At 41.5% G+C, this 26,102-nt stretch overlaps 1 long non-coding RNA gene and 1 pseudogene across 1 annotated transcript in view; one reads left to right on the forward strand and one right to left on the reverse strand.

Annotated features, from left to right (window-relative positions):
• The window catches only part of LOC129143727 (uncharacterized), a 79,148-nt gene that overhangs the window by 23,775 nt on the left and 29,271 nt on the right, over positions 1-26,102 (reverse strand). The window contains exon 2 of the long non-coding RNA XR_010156558.1: positions 12,200-12,292. This is a non-coding gene — a long non-coding RNA (uncharacterized LOC129143727). The remainder of the gene's footprint in view (positions 1-12,199; positions 12,293-26,102) is intronic.
• LOC471197 (ubiquitin domain-containing protein UBFD1-like) lies at positions 18,017-19,061 on the forward strand (annotated as a pseudogene).

Raw genomic sequence — 26,102 nt, forward strand, 5'->3', positions numbered from 1 at the left:
AATATTAACTAAAAGGTCACATTGCAAACCTAGATTGTTCAAGTACTGCAAGTCCTAGCTAAAGCAACCAGTCAAGAAAAAGAAATAAAGGGCATCCAAATTGAAAAGGAAGAAATCAAATTATCCTTCTTTGCAGAGGATATGATCTTATATTTGGAAAAACCTAGAGACTCCACCAAAAAAACTATTAGAACTAATAAATTCAGTAAAGGTGCAGGATACAAAATCAACATATAAAAAGCAATAGCATTTTTATATGCCAACAATGAACAATCTGAAAAAGAAATGAAAAAAGTAATCCAATTTACAATAGCCACACATAAAATTAAATACCTAGGAGTTAAACAAAATAAGTGAAAGATCTCTATAATGAAAACTATAAAACACTGATGAAATAAATTGATGAGAAAGCCAAAAAAAAAGAAAGATATTCCATTTTCATGGATTAAGAGAATGAATATTGTTAAAATGTCCATACTACCCAAAGCAATATATAGAGTCAATGCAGTCTCTATCAAAATACCAATGACATTCTTCACAGAAATAGGAAAAATAATACTAAAGTTTATAAGGGATCACAAAAAAAAAAAAATAGCCAAAGCTATCCTGAGCAAAAAGAACAAAACTGGAAGAATCACATTACCTGACTTCAAATTATACTACAGAGCTATAGTAACCAAAACAGCATGGTACTGCATAAAAACAAACACATAGACCAATGGAACAGAACAGAGAACCCAGAAACAAATTCATACACCTACAGTAAACTCATTTTCCATGAAGGTGCCAAGGACATAGATTAGGCAAAGGACAGTCTCTTCAACAAATGGTGCTGGGCAAACTGGATACCTATATGCAGAAGAATAAAACTAGACCCCTATCTCTTGCCGTATACAAAAATCAAATCAAAATAGATTAAAGACTTAAATCTAGGACCTCAAACTATGAAACTACTAAGAGAAAACATTGGGGAAACTCTCCAATACATTGGTGTGGGCATATAGTTCTTGAGTAATACCCCATAAGCATAGGCAACCAAAGCAAAAATAGACAAATGGTATCACATCAAGTTAAAAAGCTTCTGCACAGAAGTGGAAACAATCAACAAAGTGAAGAGACAACCAACAGAATGGAAGAAAATATCTGCAAACTACTCATCTGACAAGAGACTAATAACCAGAATGTATAAGGAGCTCAAACAACTCTATAGGAAAAAAAACCTAATAATGTTATTTTAAAATGGGCAAAAGGGCCAGGCATGGTAGCTCACACCTGTAATCCCAGCACTTTGGAAGGCTGAGGCAGGCAGATCACAAGGTCAAGAGATGGAGACCATCCTGGCCAACGTGGTGAAACCCTGTCTCTACTAAAAATACAACAATTAGCCGGGCATAGTGGCATGTGCCTGTAGTCCCACCTACTTGGGAGGCTGAGGTGGGAGAATTGCTTGAGCCCGGGAGGCAGAGTTTGCAGCGAGACGAGATCCTGCCACTGCACTCCAGCCTGGCGACAGAGTGACACTCCATCTCAAAAAAAAAAAAAAAAAAAAAAAAAGGCAAAAAAGGCAAAAGATCTGTATAGACATCTCTCAAAAGAAGACATACAAATGGCAAACGGGTATGCGAAAAGGTTCTCAACATCATCGATCGTCAGATAAAATAGCTTATATACAAAAGACAGGCAATAACTAAATGCTAGCAAGGATGTGGAGAAAAGGGAACGAACCATTGTACACTGTTGGTGGGAATATTAATTAGTACAGTCACTATAGAGAACAGTGTGGAGGTTTTTCAAAAAATGAAAAATAGAGCTACCCTACAATCCAGCAATTCCTCTGCTAGGTATATACCCAAAAGAAAGGAAATCAGGATATCGAAGAGATATCTGTACTCTCATGTTTAGTGCAGTACTATTCACCATAGCCGAGATTTGCAAGCAACCTAAGTGTCCATCAACAGACAAATGAATAAAGAAAAATGTGGTACACAATGGAGTACTATTCAGCCATAAAAAATAATGAGATCCTGTCATTTGCAGCAACATGGATGGAACTGGGGATCATTATATTAAGTGAAATAAGCCAGGCGCAGAAAGACAAATTTTACATGTTCTCACTTATTTGTGGGAGCTAAAAATTATAACAATTGAACTCATGGAGCTAGACAGTAGAAGCACGGTTTCTAGAGGCTGGGAAGGGTTAGTGGGGGTGGATAGGGAGTGGGGATGTTTAATGAGTACGAAAAAACAGAAAGAATAAGACCTGGGCCGGGCCCGGTGGCTCACGCCTGTAATCCCAGGACTTTGGGAGGCCGAGGTGGGCGGATCATGAGGTCAAGAGATCAAGACCATCCTGGCTAACATGGTGAAACCCCGTCTCTACTAAAAATACAAAAAATTAGCCGGGCATGGTGGCAGGCGCCTGTAGTCCCAGCTACCTGGGAAGCTGAGGCAGGGGAATGGCGTGAACCTGGGAGGCGGAGCTTGCAGTGAGCCAAAATGCCGCCACTGCACTCCAGCCTGGGTGACAGAGTGAGACTCCATCTCAGAAAAAAAAAAAGAATAAGACCTAGTATTTGATAGCACAACACAGTGACTATAGCCAATAATAATTTAAGTGTATATTTTAAAATAACAAAGTGTAATTGGATTGTTTGTAACACAAAGGATAAGCGCTTGAGGGTATGGATACCCCATTTACCATGATGTGATTATGCTGCATTACATGCCTGTATCAAAGTATCTGATGTACCCCATAAACATATAAACCTACTATATACCCACAAAAATTAAAAAGAAAAAAAGTTTTAAAAACTGGATTGCTCAGTCTTTAGAAGAAAAGATAGAGAAGGTGTGAGATAGCTCAATCATGTTAAATGTCCTTTAGATAATAGCAATACAGAACAGCTGGGTTCCTGTTCTGTATCCCTCAAGCCTGGACCCTCAGCCCTAGGTGAAAACAGCTGACCCTGATACAAAAGGGCTGGGCTCCCAGCTAAACCCCACCCTCAAGCCTGGAACCTTGGCCCTAAGTGAAAGCAGCTGACCCTGATACAGAAGGGCTGGGCTCCCAGCTAAACTCTACCCTCAAGCCTGGAACCTCAGCCCTAAGTGGAAGCAGCTGACCCCATTTCTCCACCCAATTGACTGCCTTTTCCGCCCACCCCATTCCCTACCCTGTGCCCATAAAACCAGACCAGCTGGCAGGAAAAAAAGAAGAAAAGAGCAACACAAGCAGCTGACCTGCAGAGATACAAGCTGCTGAGAGGCAAGCAGAGAAGCAGCAACTGAGTGTTAGAGACTACGGATAAACGGATAAACGTGGCTAGCTTCAGATGGTGTGATTTCAGAGGGGAGCACAGCCAGAGACAGCTGGGCTTCAGGGAAAGATCACCTTCTTCCCGCACCATCCCCATTCCAGCTCCCTTTCCACCGAGAGCCACTTCCACTGCTCAATAAAGTCTTCCACATTCATCATCCTTCACACAGTTCGTGTGACCTGATTCTTCCTGGACACCGAACAAGAACTCGGGTGTCAAAAATGGCAGGTGCAAGAGGCTGTCACCCTGACCCTTCACTGAGCTGTTAACACTTAGACGTTCATGGACTGCAGGCTGAGTGAAATAAGCCACTCTAGTTCCTGCCCACAAAGGGGGTCAAGGAGATCAAGGAAACATCCTGTCTCAATAGGAAATATTGGGGTATATAAAAACTTTTACAGATCTGTTATAGATCCTTCCCTAGACAATGTGTCTAGGAGACTTATCTATGACTTACAGCAATACTTCTTGTCTTAGGTTGGGTTTTGTAGAAGCAGAGCCTCAGGAAGGGGTTCTAGTGTCTGTACTTTGAGCGAATGCTCTTTAGAAAAAATCTGTAAGGAAAGGGAAGAGCCAGATAAAAAGGAGCTGAGCAAGGATATGGTTCCAGGAAAAGTCTGGGTTGGGACAGAAGAGTGTTGGAGAGTAGAAACAAGTTGGTCCTTGGTCACCCTTGGGGAGGAGGGGGTATAATGTCTCAGGAGCCTCCAGTGAGGTGGGTCCATTTAGCCAAAGTCAAGCCTCTGGAGAAAGTCACAGCTATAAGCTGTTGGCCCAGGCACATGAGCAGCTGAAGGATGAACGGCCCAGGCTATAAGGGGGATCTGGGCTAGGCAACAATAATGTCTAACACACTGTGGTTTGTTCTCCTTTTTAATACATGATAGTGAGAACTTCATTTTGCATATTCTTTGTATCTCCAGTACTTACCACCATGCCTAACATATGGTAGGTTTGTAATAAATTGTTTCATTTATTTAAATTACATATTGAGAGCTACTTATCAAATCTACAAAACAATTTCTTAAAAGAGCCATGTAAATTCAGATTTTACTTTGTACTCTTGCTAAATAACATTGTGATGTTTTCCATCATACTCTGTGTTACCACACCAGCTGCTTCTATAATGTATTCTTTTCTGCATACCAGTTGTAAAAGAGGAAGGAAGTGTAATCTTGTGGTGAAAAGAGTAGCTTGAGAACCCAGAGATCCTAGCCTTACACTTCTCTTATTGGAGGCCCAAGTGAAGTCAGTGGACCTCTCAAAGGTCCTACAGTGTTGGGAAAGGGGAATAATAAATCCTTAAGTGGTCTGTTTTACTTCAGAGTAACTACATCTTTCATACTTTTTATGTTAAATGTTTTTGGCCAGGCACGTTGGCTCATGCCTCTAATCCCAGCACTTTGGGAGGCTGAGATGGGGTGATCATCTGAGGTCATGAGTTCAAGACCAGCCTGGCCAACATGGTGAAACCCCGTCTACTAAAAATACAAAATTAGCCAGGCATGGAGTGCCTGTAATCCCAGCTACTTGGGAGGCTGAGGCAGAAGAATTGCTTGAACCAAGGAAGTGGAAGTTGCAGTGAGCTAAGATTACGCCACTGCACTCCAGCCTGGGCGACAGAGCAAGACTCTGTATCAAAAAAAAAAAAAAAAAAAAAAAAGAGAGAGAGAGAGAAAAGAAAAGAAAAAACTTCATTGCAGACTTTACTCTCCTGGGCTGAAGGGATCCTCCTGCCTCAGCTTCCTGAGTAGCTGGTAATACAGGCATGCACCACAACACCTAGCTAATTTAAAAAAAATTTTTGGCCAGGCACTATGGCTCACAACTGTAATCCCAGCACTTTGGGAGGCCGAGGCCAGTGGATCACCTGAGGTCAGGAGTTCAGGACCAGCCTGACAAACATGATGAAACCCCGTCTCTACTAAAAATACCAAAATTCGCCAGGCGTGGTGGCACATGCCTGTAATCCCAGGCTTGGGAGGCTGACGCAGGAGAATCGTTTGAGCCCAGGAGGCGGAGCACCTTCCTGCTGAAGATAGAAGTCTGGAAGTTCTGATGTTTACAGAACACGTTTCTGGAATCTTAGAATACTGAGATATTGGGCTTGGCACACCCTGCTGTGGATAGGGAAGAGGAGCCTAAGATGAGCTCATTTTTGCATATCTGCCTTAATGCACATGAAAAAATTGGCCTCATTCGGTATAGATATACATAAAGGAAAGGCAGAAAGGAACTGAGGTTGGAGTCTCATAAGGTTACTACCAAAGTAACCGTATTGCTTCAGTGAGAGAGCACAGAGCCCTCTGAATGCCTCTTTAACACTGTGGATTTCATCAAACTTTCTCCTAGACTTAGAGAAACTGTGTGGCAACCACTTTCTCTCTGTCTATAATCTTCAGGGAACCATGCATGTCCACAGAGTGGGGAGCTGGATTATGTCCAAGGAGCCCTATTTTTTGGAGGGAGAGGGATAGGTTGCTCAAAATATTACGGTATACTGAAGGTATGAAATCAGAAAATTGGGGAATAGAGACCAATGAGAAAAGCACAAAGATCTTTTTGCATAGGATATATAAGCCCAAACACTCATAATGAAATTAATAGCCTAACAAAAAACATTTGCGCATCAATTACATATAAATTAAGCTATGAATCAATAAATGCTTTCATAACCATGAATTATACCAGGTATTTACCTCATGAATAATCATCTGGCTCCATCAGAGCTGACGAAGTTTGGACTTGGCAGAAAAAATAAAACAATTTAGAAAAAGAGTTTCTGAAGTTGACTCTGCACGTGTGTTTGTATTTGCACTCTGAGTGTAAATAACTGCATATGTGATGTGGGAGGAAAAGCTGGCATGGGGGAGGTGGAGATAAATAGGTATGAGATACTCTGGAAGCAAATAAACAGAATATTCACAGACCTCTAAAGATAAATCTTCCCAGCCGGGCACGGTGGCTCACGCCTGTAATCCCAGCACTTTGGGAGGCCAAGGGGAGCGGATCACAAGGTCGGGCGTTCAAGACCAGCCTGGCCAACATAGTGAAACCCCATTTCTACTAAAAATACAAAAAATTAGCCGGGCGTGGTGGCAGGTGCCTGTAATCCCAGCTACTCGGGAGGCTGAGGCAGGAGAATTGCTTGAACCTGGGAGGCGGAGGTTGCAGTGAGCGGAGATCGTGCCATTGCACTACAGCCTGGGCAACAGTGCGAGACTCCATCTCAAAAACAAACAAACAAATGAAAGATAAATCTTCCCTATTTCCAAAAATTCCCTACATTGTTGTTTATTCTCTCAGGGACTAGCTAGAAATCAGATTCCCCTCTTCAGATATTGAGGCTCAAAAGATAACATTTATTGGCAAGGATGTGGAGAAAAGGGAACCCTTGAACACTGTTGGCAGGAATGTAAATTAGTACAGCTATTCTAGACTATGGAGGTTCCTCAAGAAACTGAAAATGTGACTACCATATGATTGAGCAGTTCTACTTCTGGGTATACATGCAAAAGAAATTAAATCACTATCTTGAAGAGATACCAGCAATCTCATGTTCACTGAAGCATTGTTCATAACAGCCAAGACACAGAGTCAACCTAAGTGTCCATCGACAGATAAATGAATATATATACTTATATATGAATGCAAATGAATACATGTTGGAATACACACAAGTGGAATATTTTCCAGCCTTAGAAGAGAAGGGAATCCTGCCATTTGCAGCAACATGAATGAACCTAGAGGACATTCTGCTGAGTGAAACAAGCCAGTCATAAAAAGATAAATGTCATATGATATCACTGTTAACTCAAAAGTATCTAAGGCCTGTCTCAATCAATTTAGGAAGCTTATTTTGCCAAGGTTAAGGACACACCTGTGACACAGCCTCAGGAAGTCCTGGGGACATGAGCCCAAGGTGGTTTGGGTACAGTTTACTTTTATACATTTTAGGGAGACATGAAACATCAATCAATATGTGTAAGATGTATACTCGTTCAGTCCAGAAAGGTAGGACAACTTGAAGTGGGGAGGGGCTCTAAGTTATAGGTAGACAGGAAACAAACAGTTGCATTCTTCTGGGATTTTGATGAGCCTTTCAGTGAATACACAACTTACGTGTGAGAGGGGGTAGAAGAATTGTCATTTAAGCCTTAGTCTGGCTCAGTGAATCTGGATTTTTACATAAACAATGGGACAGAGGAGGCAAATCAGACAGGCATTTATCTCAGGTGAGCAGAGGGATGCCTTTGAGTTCTGTCCTTTTTCTTGCTCCTGTGATGATAAGCCGTCAATTTACATTGCCAAAGTGAAATTCAACAGAACTGTTTTAGGGTAAAGACCTGGTGGCCCACAGGTAATTTCCTTGTGGGGAAATTGTGAGGGAAGTATTTAGCTTTTTATCTTTGTAGCTATCTTACTTAGTAATAAAATGGGAGGCAGGTTTGCCTGATGCAGTTCCCAGCTTGACTTTTCCCTCTGGCTTAGTGATAAGTCCCAGATCTATTTTCCTTTCACATCACTTACATGTGGAAGCTAAAAAGTTGCATTTATTGAAATAGAGAGTAGACGAGTGCTCACCAAGGGCTGAGGGGTTGGGGAAACAGGGAAGTGTTGGTTAAAGGGTACAAAGTTTCAGTTCTGCAGGATGAATAAGTTCTGGAGACCTAATGTACAGCATGATGACTATAGTTAACAGTAATACATTATATACTTGAAATTTGCTGAGAATCAATCTTGTGTCCTCACCCCTAAAATAAAAAGGTAATTATGTAAGCTTATGGATATGTCAATTACTTTGTGGTAATTATTTCAAAACATGTATGCATATCAAATCATTACATGCCTTAAATATCTGTACTTTTTTTGGTCAGTTTTACCTCTGTAAAGCTTGGGGGGATAAAAGAAATTGATGCTCATGGGCGAGAACTCCTCCACCATCCTCATTACCTTTCTGGACTGACCAATATACATCTTACACATATTGACTGACGTTTCATGTCTCCCTAAAATGTATAATAGTAAACTGTACCCAAACCACCTTGGGCTTATATCCCCAGGACCTCCTCATTACACAGCGGCAAGGTCAGATGGGGAGTTCCACTACCCCACTGTAAATGCCCAATGGTTTACCCTGCCCACTGCCTAGACAGAACCAATTTATCAAGACAGGAGAATTGCAATGGTAAAAGAGTAATTCACGCAGAGCCAGCTGTTTTTATTATTACTCAAATCAGTCTCCCTGAGCATTTGGGGATCAGAGTTTCTAAAGATAATTTGGCAGGTAGGGGCTTGGGAAGTGGGGAATGCTGATTACTCAGGTAGGAGATGGAATCATAGTGGGTCAAAGTTAGATTTTCTTAATGTCTTTTGTTCCTGGATATGACGGCAGAGCTGGTTGGGCCAGATTACCGGTCTGGGTGGTGTCAGCTGATCCATCAAGTGCAAGGTCTGCAAAATATCTCAAGCATTGATCTTAGGTTTTAAAATAGTGATATTATCCCCGGGAGCAATTTGGGGAGGTTCAGACTCTTGGAGCCAGAGGCTGCATGACCCCTAAATTGTAATTTCTAACCTTGTAGTTAATTTGTTATTCCTGCAAAGGCAGACCGGATCCCAGGCAAGAAGAGGATCTTTTCCGCAAAGGGCTGTTATCAATTTTGTTTTGGAGTCAAACCATGAACTGAATTCCTTCCCAAAGTTAGTTCAGCCTACACCCACCCAGAAATGAATAAGGACAGCTTAAGGGTTAGAAGCAAGATAGAGTTGGTTAGGTCTGATTTCTTTCACTGTCATAATTTCCTCAGTTATAATTTTGCAAAGGCAGTTTCACCATCTATCATACCACTGCAGGCCAGATGGTAAATAGGTTTGGGGAAAGGAAAGTTGGTTCCTGCTGGCTTCTTCCTTCTCTAGCGTGGGAATCTTACCAACTGAAAGACTTAGATCCCTTCTGTATGTCATCCTCACTCTCCAAACCCTCTCCTTTCTTAGCCTCTAACTTGTCTCAGAGAACTTACTGATACAGAATGGCTGGGCTCCCGGCTAAATCCCACCCTTAAGCCTGGAATGCTGCAGTCCTAAGTAAAAACAGCTGACCCCATTTTTCCACCCAAATGTTGCCTTTTTGGCCTGCTACAGCCCTATCCTGTGCCCATAAAAAGACTTCAGCTGGCAGAGCAACACAAGCTGCTGAGGGTCAGGGGTATAAGCAGCTGAGCCGTGATCAGAGAAGCAGCAACTGAGCATGGGAGGCTACTGATAAAGGCGGCTAACTTCACACAGTGCGGCCTCAGGGAAAGGTCCCACACCATCCCCTTTCCAATTCCCCATCCTGCTGAGAGCCAATTTTATCACCCAATAAAATCTTCCACACACACTACCCTTCAATCTGTTTGTGTGACCTGATTCTTCCTGGATGCTGGACAAGAACCCAGGGCAGGGGCTTGCATGCTGCTGCAGGGCCCACACAGAGCCTGCTCCTGCCAGAGAGGAGTGATCAGCCAGTTCCAGCATTTGCTCCCTCTGGTTCCTGCACTCGCTTGCTTGTACACCCCCTCTCATGAGGAGTGGCCAACAGTGGGCTGAGTGAAACGAGCCACTCAAGTTCCCACCCATGAAGGGGATCAAGGTCAAGGGAATTATCTTGTCTCATTACTGCTAGGGTTAGTCCTCAGGAATGGGTACAGAGATAGTCATAAACAAGCTGAAGACCTTGGGGTCATCACTGCATGGGTGCATGGGTGAACATTAGAGGAGTGGGAATATGGTAGAAATTTACTAGTGCTCATCATAAGAGGTTTTCCTCTTCCCCCTGGACACAAAGGAAGATGCCCTAGCACCTCCTTTGAAGTTAAGCTGGGGCCGTGTGATGAGCTCTAGCCAGTGAGCTGGGAGTAAAAGTGATGTGTGTCATTTCCAGCCTATGGCAGTTAAGAGCATGTGTGAGTTCATCCCCTGCTTCAGTGTCCCTGAAAGCCTGTGTTCCATGTACAGTAGCTGTTAAGATGGACGCAACCTGTATCCCTCCATTACCACTTGGAAGGGAGCTTCCCTGGAAAGCTGCTGTCCCTATAGCAGACTTTGCATGAGTGAGTTGAGTGAGGTTTTAATTTGATCACTGCTGCAACACAGCACACCCTCTGCTGACTAATACAGGGAAGAACACAGAAAGAGATGTGTGGAGGTGCCTAGAGCTGGACTTGCTCTCCTCCACACTTTCCAGAACCACAAAGAAAAGGCCTCCAGAGGCTGGGCATGGTGGCTCATGACTGTAACCCCAGCACTTTGGGAGGCGAAGACGGGCAGATCACCTGAGGTCAGGAGTTCGAGACTGGCCTGGCCAACACGGCGAAACCTCGTCTCTATTAAAAATACAAAAATTAGCCGGGTGTGGAACACACCTGTAATCCCAGCTACTTGGGAGGCTGAGGCAGGAGAATGGCTTAAACCCAGGTACTTCACATGTAATTTAAAAATTTTAAAGTTAGGAAGAAAGTCTTTGGGTAAATCTGTAAAGAAGTCTTCATAATTATGAATTTGAAAATTCCTCCCAATGTTTCTTCCATATATAGAAAGATTTATTTCGCTTACCAATGCCCCTTTAAAAAAATAACTCAGTGAAATAGGATACACGAAGTGAATTCCTGGACTTGATTCACCCAAATGCTGGATGCTGCTACTTGAAGACACCAGGTCTCCATTTGCTTCACTGGGCAGGTTGATGGTGTAGAACACCAACTGGACCAACTTGGTCCAGTTGATCAGCCCTGGCTTTTTGCTCCTTCACAGTGATGAGCAATGAGACCCAAAACTTCAACAAAACAGGATGGTTCATGTTGATGAAGTGTATTCCCTGTAAGCATCCTGAAATGCCCTTTGGAAGCAGGCAGGATACAACATAAGTAAGATAGTGCCTAATAAGTGCTGCTGACTTGTAAAAAGTTGGGGGGGGTGGTGACCACTCTTGTGAATAAACCATGAGAAATTAGAGAAGTTAGTTTGCATGCCTTCTGTAGACATTCCTAATATCATCATATTGGGGGTTAGGATTTCAACATATTAATTTGGGAGTGGGGAGACAAAAACACAAACATTCAGCACATAACAATGTAAAGGAATAAAAGAAGTGTTTAAAAATATGAATTGAGGTCAGGCACAGTGGCTCATGCCTGTAATCCCAACACTTTGGGAGGCTGATGTAGATGAATCTCCTGAGGTTGCGAGTTTGAGACCAGCCTGGCCAACACAGTGAAACCCCGTCTCTACTAAAAATACAAAAATTAGCCAGGTGTGGTGGTGGGCACCTGTAATCCCAGGTACTCGGGAGGCTGAGGCTTGAGAATTGCCTGAACCTGGGAGGCAGAGGTTGCAGTGAGCCAAGATCGCGCCACTGCACTCCAACCTGGGTGACAGAGCAATACTCTGTCTCAAAAAAACAAAACAAAACAAAACAAAAAACCCATGAACTGGAAGGTAGACCTGAGGAAATTATATAGAATGCAGCATAGTCAAAATGATGGAAGATATGAAAAGGGGTTAAACAAAATGGAGGATAGAAAGAAAGCTCCCATATATACTTATTCAAAGTTCCAAAGAGGAGAGAGTACAAGTGAGTTAGAAGCAATATTTTAAGATATAAGATCTGATAATTTGTATGAACCAATGGAAAGGTACCAATCAATAGTTTAAGAATAATCCATGAATTCCCAATTTACATCAGGATATATAAGAAGAAATCCACACCTACACATATCATGTGAAACTGCAACATTCCAGAAACAAAGAAAATATTTTAAAATCTGTCCTTCCAAGGAGCGACAATTAGGCTGATAGCAGACTTCTCAAGAAATGGATGGGCTGGGTGCGGTGGCTCATACCTGTAATCTCAGCACTTTTGGAGGCCAAGGCAAGCAGATCACTTGAGCTCAGGAGTTTGAGACCAGCCTGAGTAACACGGTGAGATCCTGACTCTAAAAAAAAAAAAAAAATACAAAAATTAGCCAGGCATGGTGGTGCACACCTGTAGTCCCAGCTACTCAGGAGGCTGAGATGAGAGAATCACTAAAGCCCAGGAGGTTGAGGCTGCAGTGAGCTGAGACTGTGCCACTGCACACCAGCCTGGGTGGCAGAGCAAGACCCTTCTCCCCCCACCCCACTCCAAAAATGTATGAAAGCCCGAAGACCATAAAATAATATCTGTGAAGATGTCAACCTAGAGTTATACACGTGGCAAAAAAAATATGTCATTCAGTAATAAGGGTAAAATTAAGACATTTTTAGAAACAAGAAAAGGCAGGCCAGGCGTGGTGGCTCACATCTGTAATCCCAGCACTTTGGGAGGCAGGCAGATCATTTGAGGTCAGGAGTTCAAAACCAGCCTGGCCAACATGGTGAAACTCCATCTCTACTAAAAATACAAAAATTAGCCAGGTGTGGTGGTGAGTGCCTGTAATCCCAGCTACTTGGGAGGCTGAGGCAGGAGAATCACTTGAGCCTGGGAGGCAGAGGTCGCAGTGAACAGAGATTGTGCCATTGCACTCCAGCCTGGGTGACAGAGCGAGACTCTGTCTCAAAAAAAAAAAAAAAAAGAAAGAAACGAAAGGTGGAAAGAGTTTATCACTAATCACTAATACATCTCAATAGAGGACATTGCAAAAGATTGAAAGAGGGAAAGAGATGAAAGATGAAAAGTCTAAGATGCAAGGATAAATCATGAGTAAATAAAGTTAGCAAATCTACCAGTGACTATATAAAACAACAACAAATAATATCTTATTGGGTTAAAAATACCCAAGAAAAATGTTTGCATATATCAGAGGAGGGATAATGAGAATAAACATGTTCCAAAGATCCTCCTGTTGTTTAGGAGGAAGTTAAAGATAGTATATAATAAATTTCTAAAGTAACCATTAAAATAATAGAAATGAAATGGAATGAGAAAAGTTTCTCAAATAATCAAAAAGCGGTCATGACAGGAGAAGAAAAACAGATGAAGTATGATACCCAAAAAGATGGTAGAAATATGCTAGTAATTTCAATAAATGTAAGCAAATGGATTAAATGCTCCTTTTAAAAATTTGTAATGATTAGACTGGATAACAACAATAAAACCCAGTCATCAGCTGCCTCCATGTGTGCTGGCTCTTCTCCACCCTTCTGTCTGGCTTTGTGTCCCACTCTGTACTCTGCTCACCTGAGCTCCTTTGTCCTTTAACTTCTAGTTGGGTTTGGCCAATAGCAGATGGTGGCAGAAGGTCACAGGGTGGGAGGAAACAGAAGCCAAGATATTAATTCTTCTAATTTCCCTCCCAGCTGGGCCAGAGTTTTTCAGTGGTTATCTCTATGTAAGACCACACCTCTTGCCAGGGGCCCCTCTCCCAGCAACAGCTTTTGCTAGGTTCCAGTAATACTCTTTCCTCTTTGACCCTTCAGGGCTACATGTATAAAGGCTTTTCCTTGTTACTAATGGCTGGGCATTTCAAAATCTTTTATTGGTTCCCTTAATGCTGTCCATAGCTCTCTCAAGAATTCCTTCATTAAACTCTTTTCATTTAACATCTTGTGTGCATTGCTGATATGGCTTGGCCCTGTGTCCCCACCCAAATCTCATCTTGAATTGTACTCCCATAATTCCCACGTGTTGTGGGAGGGACTTGGTGGGAGATAATTTGAATCATGGGGGCAGTTTCCCCCATACTGTTCTCATGGTAGTGAAAAAGTCTCACAAGATCTGACAGTTTTATCAGGGGTTTTTGCTTTTACATCTTCCTCATTTTCTCTTGCCGCCCCCATGTAAGAAGTGCCTTTTGCCTCCCGTCATGATTCTGAGGCCTCCCCAGCTACGTGGAACTGTTAAGTCCAATTAAATCTCTTTTTTTTCTCAGTCTCAGGTATGTCTTTATCAGCAGTGTGAAAACGGACTAATACAATTGCCCGTTTATTTCCTGCCAGGATCCTGATTCTTTTTCTTTTCTTTTCTTTTCTTTTTTTTTTGAGATGAGTTTTGCTCTTGTTGCCCAGGCTGGAGTACAATGGTGCAATCTCAGCTCACTGAAACCTCCACCTCCTGGGTTCAAGCAATTCTCCTGCCTCAGCCTCCCAAATAGCTGGGATTACAGGCATGTGCCACCAGGCCCAGCTAATTTTTTTTGTATTTTTAGTAGAGACAAGGTTTCACCATGTTGGCCAGCCTGATCTCAAACTCCTGACCTCACGTGATTCACCCGCCTCAGCCTCCCAAAATGCTGGGATTACAGGCATGAGCCACTGTGTCCAGCCCTGATTCTTATAACAAAAGACCCATCTAAAGCATAAGGATACTGAAAGGTTGAAAATAAAAGGTTAAAGAATGTTATATCTTGCAAATACCAACCAAAAGAAAACTGGCATCACTATATTAAAGTAGACTGTAAGGTTAGAATAATATATGAAAGATAAAAGAAACTTTATAATGATGAAAAATTCATTTCACTGGTACTATAACATTACCACCAAAGCCTTGAATTATATAAAGTAAAAAAAAATTGAGAAAATTAAATCTATCAAACAAAAAGGATAATAGTGATCTACAAATAACTAATTTTTAAAAACTATACTATATATTTAAATGGCTTTATAACAGGCCACTTGTTTTCCCAATTTCATGTTTTCTTAGAGTAATATTCCCTTTAGTGTGCACCTACCTGAAAATTTATTGGCAGCAAAGAAAGGTAAGTAGAAATGCAGGATGACCGAAAGAAGCTAGTTATGGCTTAAAAATTAATCTTTTTGCAATAAATATGGCTAAGTGTTAATATCATTAACATATCCACCTAAAAATATTAAAATCCCAAAATGTAAATGGCCAAAAATAATTTATAAAAAAGAATTAACAAAAATTCCTTTAAAATTAGATATAACATTCAAAGCTGTTTAGAATAAAATAGACAGTGATGTTATATTGCTGGCAGGAATAAAAATTAAAAAATTATTTGGTTTATAACATTTGACCCAGTAATTCAATTTCTGGGAATCTCTCGCAGGAAAAATCTGAATTAAAGACAAAGGTTCAAGTATAATACAAAAAGGGAATGTGACTGATAATATATTTTTAAAATTAGAAATGCTCTTCTTTCCTTCCCTTGTTCCCTTCTATTTAGTTGTTCACTTCCCAAGTAAGTCAATCCAAAACCTATTAGACTGGGGCCCAGCAAGCTGTGTGTCCCCATAGTGTGAGTAGGAAACCCATAAGGGACGCCAAAACCTCACTGGTGGTCCCTGCTGGGGTGTGATTCAGCTAAGGCTGAAGAAACCCCAGCAGCTGGAGGAAAGAGTGTGTGTGTGTGTGTGTGTGTGTAAAGAAGCGACTGGAGGAAAGTGTGTGTGTGTGTGTGTGTGTGTAAAGAAGTGAATGATATGGTTTGGCTCTCTGTCTCCACCCAAATCCCACATCAAATTGTAATCCCATGTGTTGAGGGAGGGTCCTGGTGGGAGGTGATTGGACCATGAGGGTGGATTTCCCCCATGCTGTTCACATGATAGTGAGTTCTCATGAGATCTGATGGTTCAAGTGTGTGGCACTTCATTCTCTCTCCTGCTGCCTTCTGACGTAGGTGCTGCTTGCTTCCTCTTCATCTTCTACCATGATTGTAGGTTTCCTAAGGCATCCCACTCATGCCTCCTGTTAAGCCTGCGGAACTGATTCACTTAAACCTCTTTTCTTCATAAATTACCAAGTGTCAGGTAGTTGTTTATAGTACTGTGAGAACAGACTAATATGGCGGCCCACAGTAGGGAATCATAGCCCAAGCAGGGTAAGGAAGGAATTTTCAGGGTGAGAGGCTGGTGGCAATTAGGGGAACTGGTTACACACAAGAGGACTGATCAATTAAGTACAATCACATGCCACACGTTTCTGTTAATGACAGACCACATATAGGATGGTGGTCCCATAAGATTATAATACCATAGTTTTACTGTACATTTTATATGTTTAGATACATAGGTACTTACCATTATGTTACAATTGCCTACAGTATTCAGTACAGTAACATGCTGCACAGGTTTGCAGCCTAGAAGCAACAAGCTATACAATATAGCCTAGGTGTGCAGTAGGCTATACTATCAAGGTTTGTGTAAGTGCACTCTTTGATGTTAACACAACAATGAAATCACTTAATGATGCATTTCTCAGGATGTATCCCCATCATAAAGTGAAGCAAAACTGCTGGTTTCTAAACCAACAACTGGGCACTAGTGGGCTCTTTGCTATTGGGGTGACATTACTCCCAGGGTTTTCTCCCTTTCTTTAATTGTAACTTGTTTCTCTGTCAGTGAGAAACCTGGCTCCCTTATCCTTAATACATTTGCAGTCATACAATTATTGGAGTGAAGCATCACTGCAATGTCACCTTCCAATATTATCACTTATCAGAGTATATTATTTTAGTTTACATCTTTGCTTTCCGCTTGAATTAAACTCGTCAAGTTCAGAGACTGAATTGTACCCATCTTTGTATTCTCAGCCCTTATATAGGGCCTGACAAATAAAAATGTTCAATATTTTCTTCTGGGATGAATACACACGAATTTTAGATGTAACAGTTAAATAAAAATCCAAAGCACTTCATGAGTGAATGTGAAAATGAATGGGGCAGACAGTAAGTGGTCTTGTAGGCTCTGAGAAAAAAAAAAACTATAGCATTTTATGAAGGCTTTATTCTATTCTGGAGCCATTCCTTAACTCAAGAAGAGAATTTGATCAGATGACAGGAGAAAAAATTTACAAGTGCAAAAGGAAAGGGAAAGAACTGGAATGAGTATGGTGTGTTTATGGTGCATTAGGAAACTCTCCCTCTGTTTGATGCAGAGAGAAACATAAGCTGAGATTGGACTATATGGTGCGGGGGAGCAGTTTGTGGAGCACTTCAGAAGTCAGGTTGAGGAATTTATATAGCATAGGAAAAAGATTAAGAGCACGACTTTTCTTTTCAAGCTCAGTTTGCATCCTAGTACCACCAGTAGCTAGGTGATTCTGGGAGTTTTCTAAATGTTCTAAAATTCTTCCAAATGTATGTATAATTGTATATTTATAGGATTCTTATGATTAAAATAATTAATCCATATAAAAAATTGTATAGCACCCAACATATGGCAAGTATTCTATGAAAATTAGTTGTTGACATTGTAATTATAATTGGAGCCATATTCTACAACTGCATGATATTAGCAATATTCTAGAAAAATTAATTCTCACGTAGGACTAGGCGGAGCCTGGAATTTGAAGACAAATTGACTATGAAAATAATCTTGGCCTATGATAAAAACAAACAAACAAACAAACAAAACATTGATTAGAACAGTGAGAAAGAAAAGAACTCTGAGAAATAAGTTTAAGAAAAAATGTGGAATTCAATAAGTAATTGGAGTGGAGGAGCACAGAAAATAGAAGCATTAAAAAAATAATGTCGGTTGGGCATGGTGACTAACATCTGTAAACCCAGCATTTTGGGAGGCTGAGGCAGGAGGATCACTTGAGCCCAGGAGTTCGAGGCTGCAGTGAGCTATGATTACGCCACTGTACTCAGGCCCGGGTGACAGAGGGAGACCCTGTCTCAAAAAAAACAAAAACAAAATTTCAATGTTTTAAACTCTTGAGCCAAAGAGAACATAGTTACCATTGGAAAAAATACATAATGGGAGAAAATCTGGTACACAATCATCATGGCAGCGGCCGGGGCCCCGGATGGCATGGAGGAACCTGGCATGGACACCGAAGCTAAGACCGTGGCGACCGAGGCGCTGGCACGGCCCCTCAACTGCTTGGAGGCCGAAGCCACGGCAGGAGCGGGGGCAGAGACGGTGGCAGAGGACTCCGGCACCGCGCGAGGAAGCCTGCAGCCTGCAGCCTGCAGCCGGCCCCGGCCCAGGCCCCTGGAGACCCCGTGTCCCAGGCTTCTGTCAGCTACGGCGAAGACACGGGCGGCAGCGCAGACAGCGAGCTGGTGGACCTGAGGATCATCTGGAACAAGACCAAGCACGACGTGAAGTTCCCCCTGGACAGCACAGGCTCCGAACTGAAACAGAAGATCCACTGATTACAGGTCTCCCGCCTGCCATACAGAAAGGCATGTATAAGGGACTCGTCCCTGAGGATAAGACATTGAGAGAAATAAAAGTGACCAGTGGGGCCAAGATCATGGTGGTTGGCTCCACCATCAATGATGTTTTAGCAGTAAACACACCCAAAGATGCTGCGCAGCAGGATGCAAAGGCCAAAGACAACAAGAAGGAGCCTCTCTGCAGGCAGAAACAACACAGGAAAGCGTTGGATAAAGGAAAACCCGAAGATGTGATGCCATCTGTTAAGGGGGCCCAGGAGCACCTACAAAAGGTACCCCTGCCCAGCATGTACAATAAGTCCGGAGGAAAAGTGAGATTCACCTTGAAGTTAGAACAACACCAACTGTGGATTGGCAGTAAAGAGCTGACTGAGAAATTGCCCATGGGATCCATAAAAAATGTGGTCAGTGAACATATGGAAGGACATGAAGACTACCACATGATGGGTTTCAGTTGGGCCCCACGAAAGCCTCTTACTACTGACTAATGGGTGTACTGGGTTCCAACTCAATATGTGGATGCAATCAAAGACTGTGCTGGGGAAATGGCAGTATTTTTGAAAGCACTTTCACCTCTGGCCCAGGAGGCTGACCCAAAGTGAAGGACATTGCGGGGAGAGGCCTGCAGCATCCCTGGATTTCAGAGTTCTAGAACTTTGTTCACAAAAAATCTATACTCAATCTAAGGCGAGGTGGTGACTGAAGCCAGAGGTGATGTACTTTCACGATTCGCTTAATTTTAACTTAAAATGACCAGTTCCCTTTCTTGCAGTCAGCTTCATGCCATTTTTAAAGTCAATATGATGGAAATCAATAAATCTGAATTCCAAAAAAGAAAAATACATAATGGGAGAAAATCTAACTGGAGGGAAAATGAGAGGAAGGATGAAGTGATACTGGGTTTGAAGAGACAACTAGAAATCCATGTAAAATATGTAGCATCTGGTTGAAGAGATAAAGGACTGGAGTTTAGTTAAATGATTAGGCCAGCAAGTATATGTTTGAAAAATTACCTGAATAAAAGTAATAAAGTGGTAAAAAACTGATAAACCTTTGTTTAAAAAAAAATTTGTCATGAGGGCAAACCAAGGTTCAGACTTCAGCAGCATCCATAGTTAAGGTATGCAAGAGGGGAGAAGAGCTAATGAGGGAAAGATGTCCTTCTAGGTCAGAGGAAATCAGGGTAGTGCCCTGCCATGAACGAGCTGTGTCCTGTGCTCTGAGAGATCAAGAAGAGAGAGCAGGCCATTATATAGACTACTTTTTTTTGAGACGGAGTCTCCCTCTGTCACCCAGGCTAGAGTGCAGTGGCGCAATCTTGACTCACTGCAACCTCCGCCTTCAGGGTTCAAGCGATACTCCTGCCTCAGCCTCCTCGCCTCATAATCCCTGTAGTTGGGATTACAGGTGCCCACCATCATGCTCGGCTAATTTTAGTAGGTATTTTTTAGTAGAGATGGGATTTCACCATGTTGGCCAGGCTGGTCTCGAACTCCTGACCTCAAGTGATTTGCCTGCCTCTGCCTTCCAAAGTGCTGGGATTACAGGTGTGAGCCACTGTGCCTGGCCCTACATAGACTACTTTTAGTGAACTGATGTTGTACAGCCATTTGAGGAAGGCCTCAACCTTTCATGTAAAAATAAAGAATGAGGCAAGGTCATTTGCTGACAGTGAATGGAAGAAGATGGATTTGAATGCTGTCTTGGTGGTGAACCCGACAGAAAAGATGTGGAACACTGAATTTGAACAGATTTTGTATAGAATTGTGAGTAAGGATGAGGAATAATATAAGAAATAATGAATTACCCCATAACAAGTAATAGTAGGTAACTGGTACCATCCCTAAGCCCGAAGAAGCAAGAGGAGGAAGCAGTCACTGGGACCCAGGGAAAGCTTTGAAGAAGACGGGATCTATGGCCTTTAGATAAAGGGATATAGCCAATTTGTAGAAAGCTGACAGGGAGGGAGCTACAGGAATAAATAATGTGACCTCACTCTCCTCTCATCCTCAGGATTTCAGCTAAAGCCAATAGCTGAACCCATCTGGAAGCTAGAGGGCAAGGGAGCCAGGTTGTAGCAATCTGTATGATGAGATACCTAGGGCACAGAGCAGAGTAGACAGGGATGGGGAATTAATCCAGCACAAATTCTTAAGAAAGAGTAGAAAAGGTTTGGCAATGCCACTGTGAGAAAAGGGGGGGGAGCCAAGAGATGAAAAAGAATGCTGAGCTTTATTAGGACTGGTTGGTACTAGTCAGTACTTTAAAAATAAAGATACTCTTGTTGGGCCTGTTGGCTCACACCTGTAATCCCAGCACATTGGGGAGGCCAAGGCAAGAGGCTTGCTTGAACCCAGGAGTTTGAGACCAGCCTTGGCAACATACTGAGACCTATAGAAAATTTAAAAATTAAATTTTGGCCAGGCGCAGTGGCTCATGCCTGTAATCCCAGCACTTTGGGAGGCCAAGGCGGGCGGATCACGAGGTCAGGAGATCGAGACCATCCTGGCTAACATGTTGAAACCCCATCTCTACTAAAAATACAAAAAAAAAAAAAAATAGCCAGGCATGGTGGTGGGCACCTGTAGTCCCAGCTACTCGGGAGGCTGAGGCAGGAGAATCACATGAACCTGGGAGGTGGAGCTTGCACTGAGCGGAGATCACGCCACTGCACTCCAGCCTGGGCAACAGAGTGAGATTCTGTCTCAAAAAAAAAAAAAAATTAAATTTTACAAAATTAAGTTTTTAAAAATTACAAAAAATTTTAAAAACAATGTTTTTCAATTTAAATTTGAGAAAGTTACAAAAAAATTAAAAATTAGCTGGGCATAGTAGTACATGCCTGTAGTCCCAGCTACATGGGAGACAGGTGGGAGGATCACTTGAGCCTGGGAGGTCGAGGCTTCTGTGGAGCTGCACTCCGGCATGTAACAGAGTGAGCCTATCTCAAAATAAATAAATAAATAAATAAAAATAAAGGGACTTATTTCTATTTTTTTTTTTTTCCGTGATGGAGTCTTGCTCTGTCGCCCAGGTTGGAGTGCAATGGCATGATCTTGGGTCACTGCAAGCTCCACCTCCCGGGTTCAAGCAATTCTCCTGCCTGAAACTCTCAAGTAGCTGGGATTACAGGTGCCCACCACCACGCCCAGCTAATTTTTGTATTTTTAGTAGAGACGGGGTTTCACCATGTTGGCCAGGCTAGTCTCAAACTCCTGACCTGGTGATCCGCCTGCCTCGGCCTCCCAAAGTGCTGGGACTACAGGTGTGAGCCACCGTGCCTGCCCTAAAGGTATTTATTTCTATCTGATTACAAGAATGATATATGGTTACTATAGAAAATTCCAGAAGTATTATAACCAAAGAAGAAAATGTATTTGCTTTTTAAAAGGAGCTTTATTTAAATTAATACAGGAACAAAAAACCAAATACTGCATGTTCTCACTTAGAAGTGGAAGCTAAACATTGAGCACACATATGGACTTAAATGTGGAACCAATAGGCACTGTGAACTACCAGAGGGTGGAGGAAGCAGGAGTGGGTTTAAAACTACCTATTGGAGGCCAGGGGCGGTGGCTCACCCTTGTAACCCCAGCACTTTGGGAGTCTGAGGTGGGTGGATTGCTTGAGCCTAGAAGTTCGAGACCAACCTGGCCAACATGGTGAAACCCCACCTCTACTAAAAATAAAAAAAATTAGCCAGGCGTGGTGGCACACGCCTGTAAACCCAGCTATTCGGGAGGCTGAGGCACAAGAATCACTTGAACCTGGGAAGCAGAGGTTGCAGTGAGCCGAGATTGCGCGACTGCCCTCCAGCCTGGGTAATAGAACAAGACTCCATCTCAAAAAGAAGAAAAAAAAATTTTTTTAAAACTACCTATTGGATACTATGCTCACTACCAGGGTGACTGGAGTCACACTCCAAACCTCAGCATCATGCAATGTTTCCATGTGACAAATCTGCACGTGGACCCCCTGTATCAAAATAAAAGTTGAAATAAAAAAACAGAAAATGGCATCTTTATTGAGATACAATTCACATATAATTCACCCATTTAAAGTGTATATCCAGTGGTTTTTAGTATGTCACTGAGTTGGATGACCATCACCACAATCCATTTTAGAGCATTTTCATCACCCAAGAAAGAAACTCCATAACTATTAGCAGTTATTTTCAATTTCTCTCCTTCCCAACCCTTGGTCCAGACAATCACTTATCTACTATTTATTGCTATATATATTTGACTATTCTGTCTCTGTTTATTCTGTTTATTTGCATATTCTAGACTTTTTTTTTTTTTTTTTTGAGACAGGGTCTTGCTCTGTTGACCAGGCTGGAATGCATTGGTGCAATCTCCACTCACTACAACCTCCACCTCCCAGGTTCAAGTGATCCTCCCACCTCAGCCTCCTGAGTAGCTGGGACTACAGGCATGCACCACCATGCCTGGCTAATTTTTGTATTTTTTGTAGAGATGGGGTTTTGCCATGTTGGCCAGGCTGGTCTCAAACTCCTGGACTCAAGCAATCAGCATGCCTCCCAAAGTGCTGGGATTACAGGTGTGAGCCACCACGCCTGGTCTCAACTTTCTAACTGTAATTATACAACATCTCCCCATCCCCTCCCTCCTCCTAACCACTCAAGCCTCTGGTAACCATTAGGTTTTTTAGATTCCACATATGAGTGAGATTATGCAGTATTTATTCTTCTGTGCCTGACTTATTTCACTTAACATGCTTTCCAGGCTCATCCATGCTGTCACAAATGACAGGACTTTGCTCTTCTGCATGACTAAATAATATTCCATTGTGTACATATACCACATTTTCTTTATCCATTCATCCATTGATGGACAACTAGGTTGATTCTATGTCTTGGCTATTGTGGATAATGCTGAAATAAACATGGGGATGCAGATGTCTCTTCTATATAATGATTTCCTTTCCTTTGAGTAGATTCCCAATAGCGAGGTTGCTGGATCATAGCATAGTTCTACTTGTACTTTTTCGAAGAACCTCCATACTGTATTCCATAGCGGTTTTCCTGGTTTACATTCTCACCAACAGTGCATAAGTGTTCTCTTTTCTGTATATTCTGGCCAACATTTTTTTAAATTCAGAGGTACATGATACATGTGCAGACATGTGCAGTTTTTTTACATGGGTATATTGCATGATGCTGAGGTTTGGATGCCTAATGATCCTGTCACCCAAGTAGTGAACATAATACCTTCTCCCCTTCCCTTCCTCCCCACTTTTGGAATCCCCAGTGTTTACTGTTCCCATCTTTGTGTCTGTGTGTACTCAGTGTTTAGCTCCCATTTATAAGTGAGAACATGCAGTATTTGGTTTTCTGTTCCTGCATTAATTCACTTAGGATAATGGCCTCCAGCTGCATCCATGCTGCTGCAAAGGACATGATTTCATTCTTTTGTATGGTTTTGCCAACGCTTATGTTTTGTCTTTTTGATAATAGTCATGCTAACAAGTGTCAGGTGATATCCCATTGTGGTTTTGATTTGCATTTCCCTGATGATTATTGATGCTGAGCATTTTTCATATACCTATTGGCAACTTGTATGTCTTCTATGTCTTTTGCCCATTTTTAATAGGGTTACTTGCTTTTTTTTCACTATTGAATTGTTTGAGTTCCTTGTATATATATTTTGGATATTAATCCCTTATCAGAGATAGAGTTTGCAAATATTTTCATCCATTCTGTAAGTTGTCTCTTCACTCTGTTGTTTCATTTGCTGTACAGAAGCTTTTTGTTCCATGTAATTCTAACCATCTATTTTTGCTCTTGTTGCCTTTGCTTTTGTGGTAATATCCAAAACACTCTTGCACAGACCAAAGTCATGGAGTTTCCTCTAATGTTTTCTTCTAGTAGTTTCATTGTTTCCGATCTTACGTTTAAGTTATTAATACATTTTGAGTTGATTTTTGTATGTGATAGGAGATAAGGGTCTAATTTCATTTTTCTGCGTGCGGATATCCAGTTTTCCCAACACAATTTTTTAAAGAGACTCTCCTTTCCATTGTGTGCTCTTGGTGCCTTTGTTGAAAATCAGTTGGCCATAAATGCATGGATTTACTTCTGGGGTCTCTATTTTGTTTCATTGTTCTATACGTCTGTTTTTATGCTGTTTTGGTTACTATAATTTTGCAGCTTATTTTGAAATCATGAAGTCTGATGCCTTCAGCTTTACTCTTTTTGCTCAAGATTGCTTTGGCTATTTGGTGCCTTTTGTGGTTCTATACAATTTTAGGATTGTATTTTCCATTTCTGTGAAGAATGTCATTGGCATTTTGATAGGGATTGCATTGAATCTATAGTTCATTTTGGGTAATATGGACATTTTAACAATCTTAATTTTTGCAATCTATGAACACAGGGTATTGTTCCATTTATTTGTGTCTTCTTCAATTTCTTTCATCAGTGCTGTATAGTTTTTAGTGTAAGGATCTTTCACCTTCTTGGTTAAATTTATTCCTAAGTATTTCAATTTTTGTAGCTATTGTGTATGGGATTGTTTTCTTAACTTGTTTTTCAGACAGTTTGCTATTGGTATATAGAAATGCTACCAACTTTTCTATGATGATTTTCTATACTGTAATTTTACTGAATTTGTTTATTAGATCTAACAGTTTTTTTTTTTGGTGGAGTCTTTAGGGTTTTTTCAGTATAAAATCATTTCATCTTCAAAGAGGAATAATTTAACTTCTCCAACAAAGAAATTCAAATCACCAGTAACACCAATCTTCAGTGATAATCACTTCTAATATTTTTTAAAATATACTTCCAGCCTTTTTTATAAGCACAAATAATTTTTTGAAACAAAATGGATTATGTTGCACATATTTGAATTATTTAAGATCCTTTGAATACAAGCAACTTCAATCAGATTGACTTTTAGGTATTAAATAATTAATTCAATACTTATTGAGTACCTACAATATACAAATAATTTCATAGCATGAAAAAAAAAAAAAAAAAAACAGACAAACTGGCCAGGCTCAGTGGATCATGCTTGTAATCCCAGCACTTTGGGAGGCTGACGTGGGAGATCACTTGAGCTCAGGAGTTTGAGACCAGCCTGGGCAACATGGTGAAACCCTGTCTCTATTAAAAATTCAGAAAGAAAAAAAAATGCTTCTGTTTTCAAGATATCGGGATATCAGGACACTCCCAAGTCTGGGTCTGTTTAGTAAACATTATCAATCTGTTCCCTTAACTGTAAACATCGAGAGGCTAGGAATACCTAACTTGCTGGGTACGCAGCCCAGCAAGTCCCAGCCTCATTTTCATAGTCCTTACTCCAGATGGAGTCGCTCTGGTTCGAACACTTGACAGTGGTGTGCACCTGTAGTCCCATCTACTCAAGAGGTTGAGGTGGGAGGACAGGCTGAGCCTAGGAGGTTGAGGCTGCAGTGAGCTGTGAACCACTTCACTCCAGCCTGGGTGACAGAGCAAGATCTTGCCTCAAAAAAAAAAAAAAGAAAAGAAAAGAAAAAAGAAAAAAAAAAGAAAGGCAAAAAAGGATCTCACATTTCTCACATTTGGAAATTTTTGTTTGATAGCCTGGAATTTAACTTTACAACACTATGGTAAAATGCAACCACATAAATGAACACAACCCTACAGTGTAGCATAGGTTTATTATGGTTTAAATAGACCCTC

This window comes from Pan troglodytes, chromosome 3 (genome assembly GCF_028858775.2).
Source record: "Pan troglodytes isolate AG18354 chromosome 3, NHGRI_mPanTro3-v2.0_pri, whole genome shotgun sequence".
Taxonomy (NCBI): domain Eukaryota; kingdom Metazoa; phylum Chordata; class Mammalia; order Primates; family Hominidae; genus Pan; species Pan troglodytes.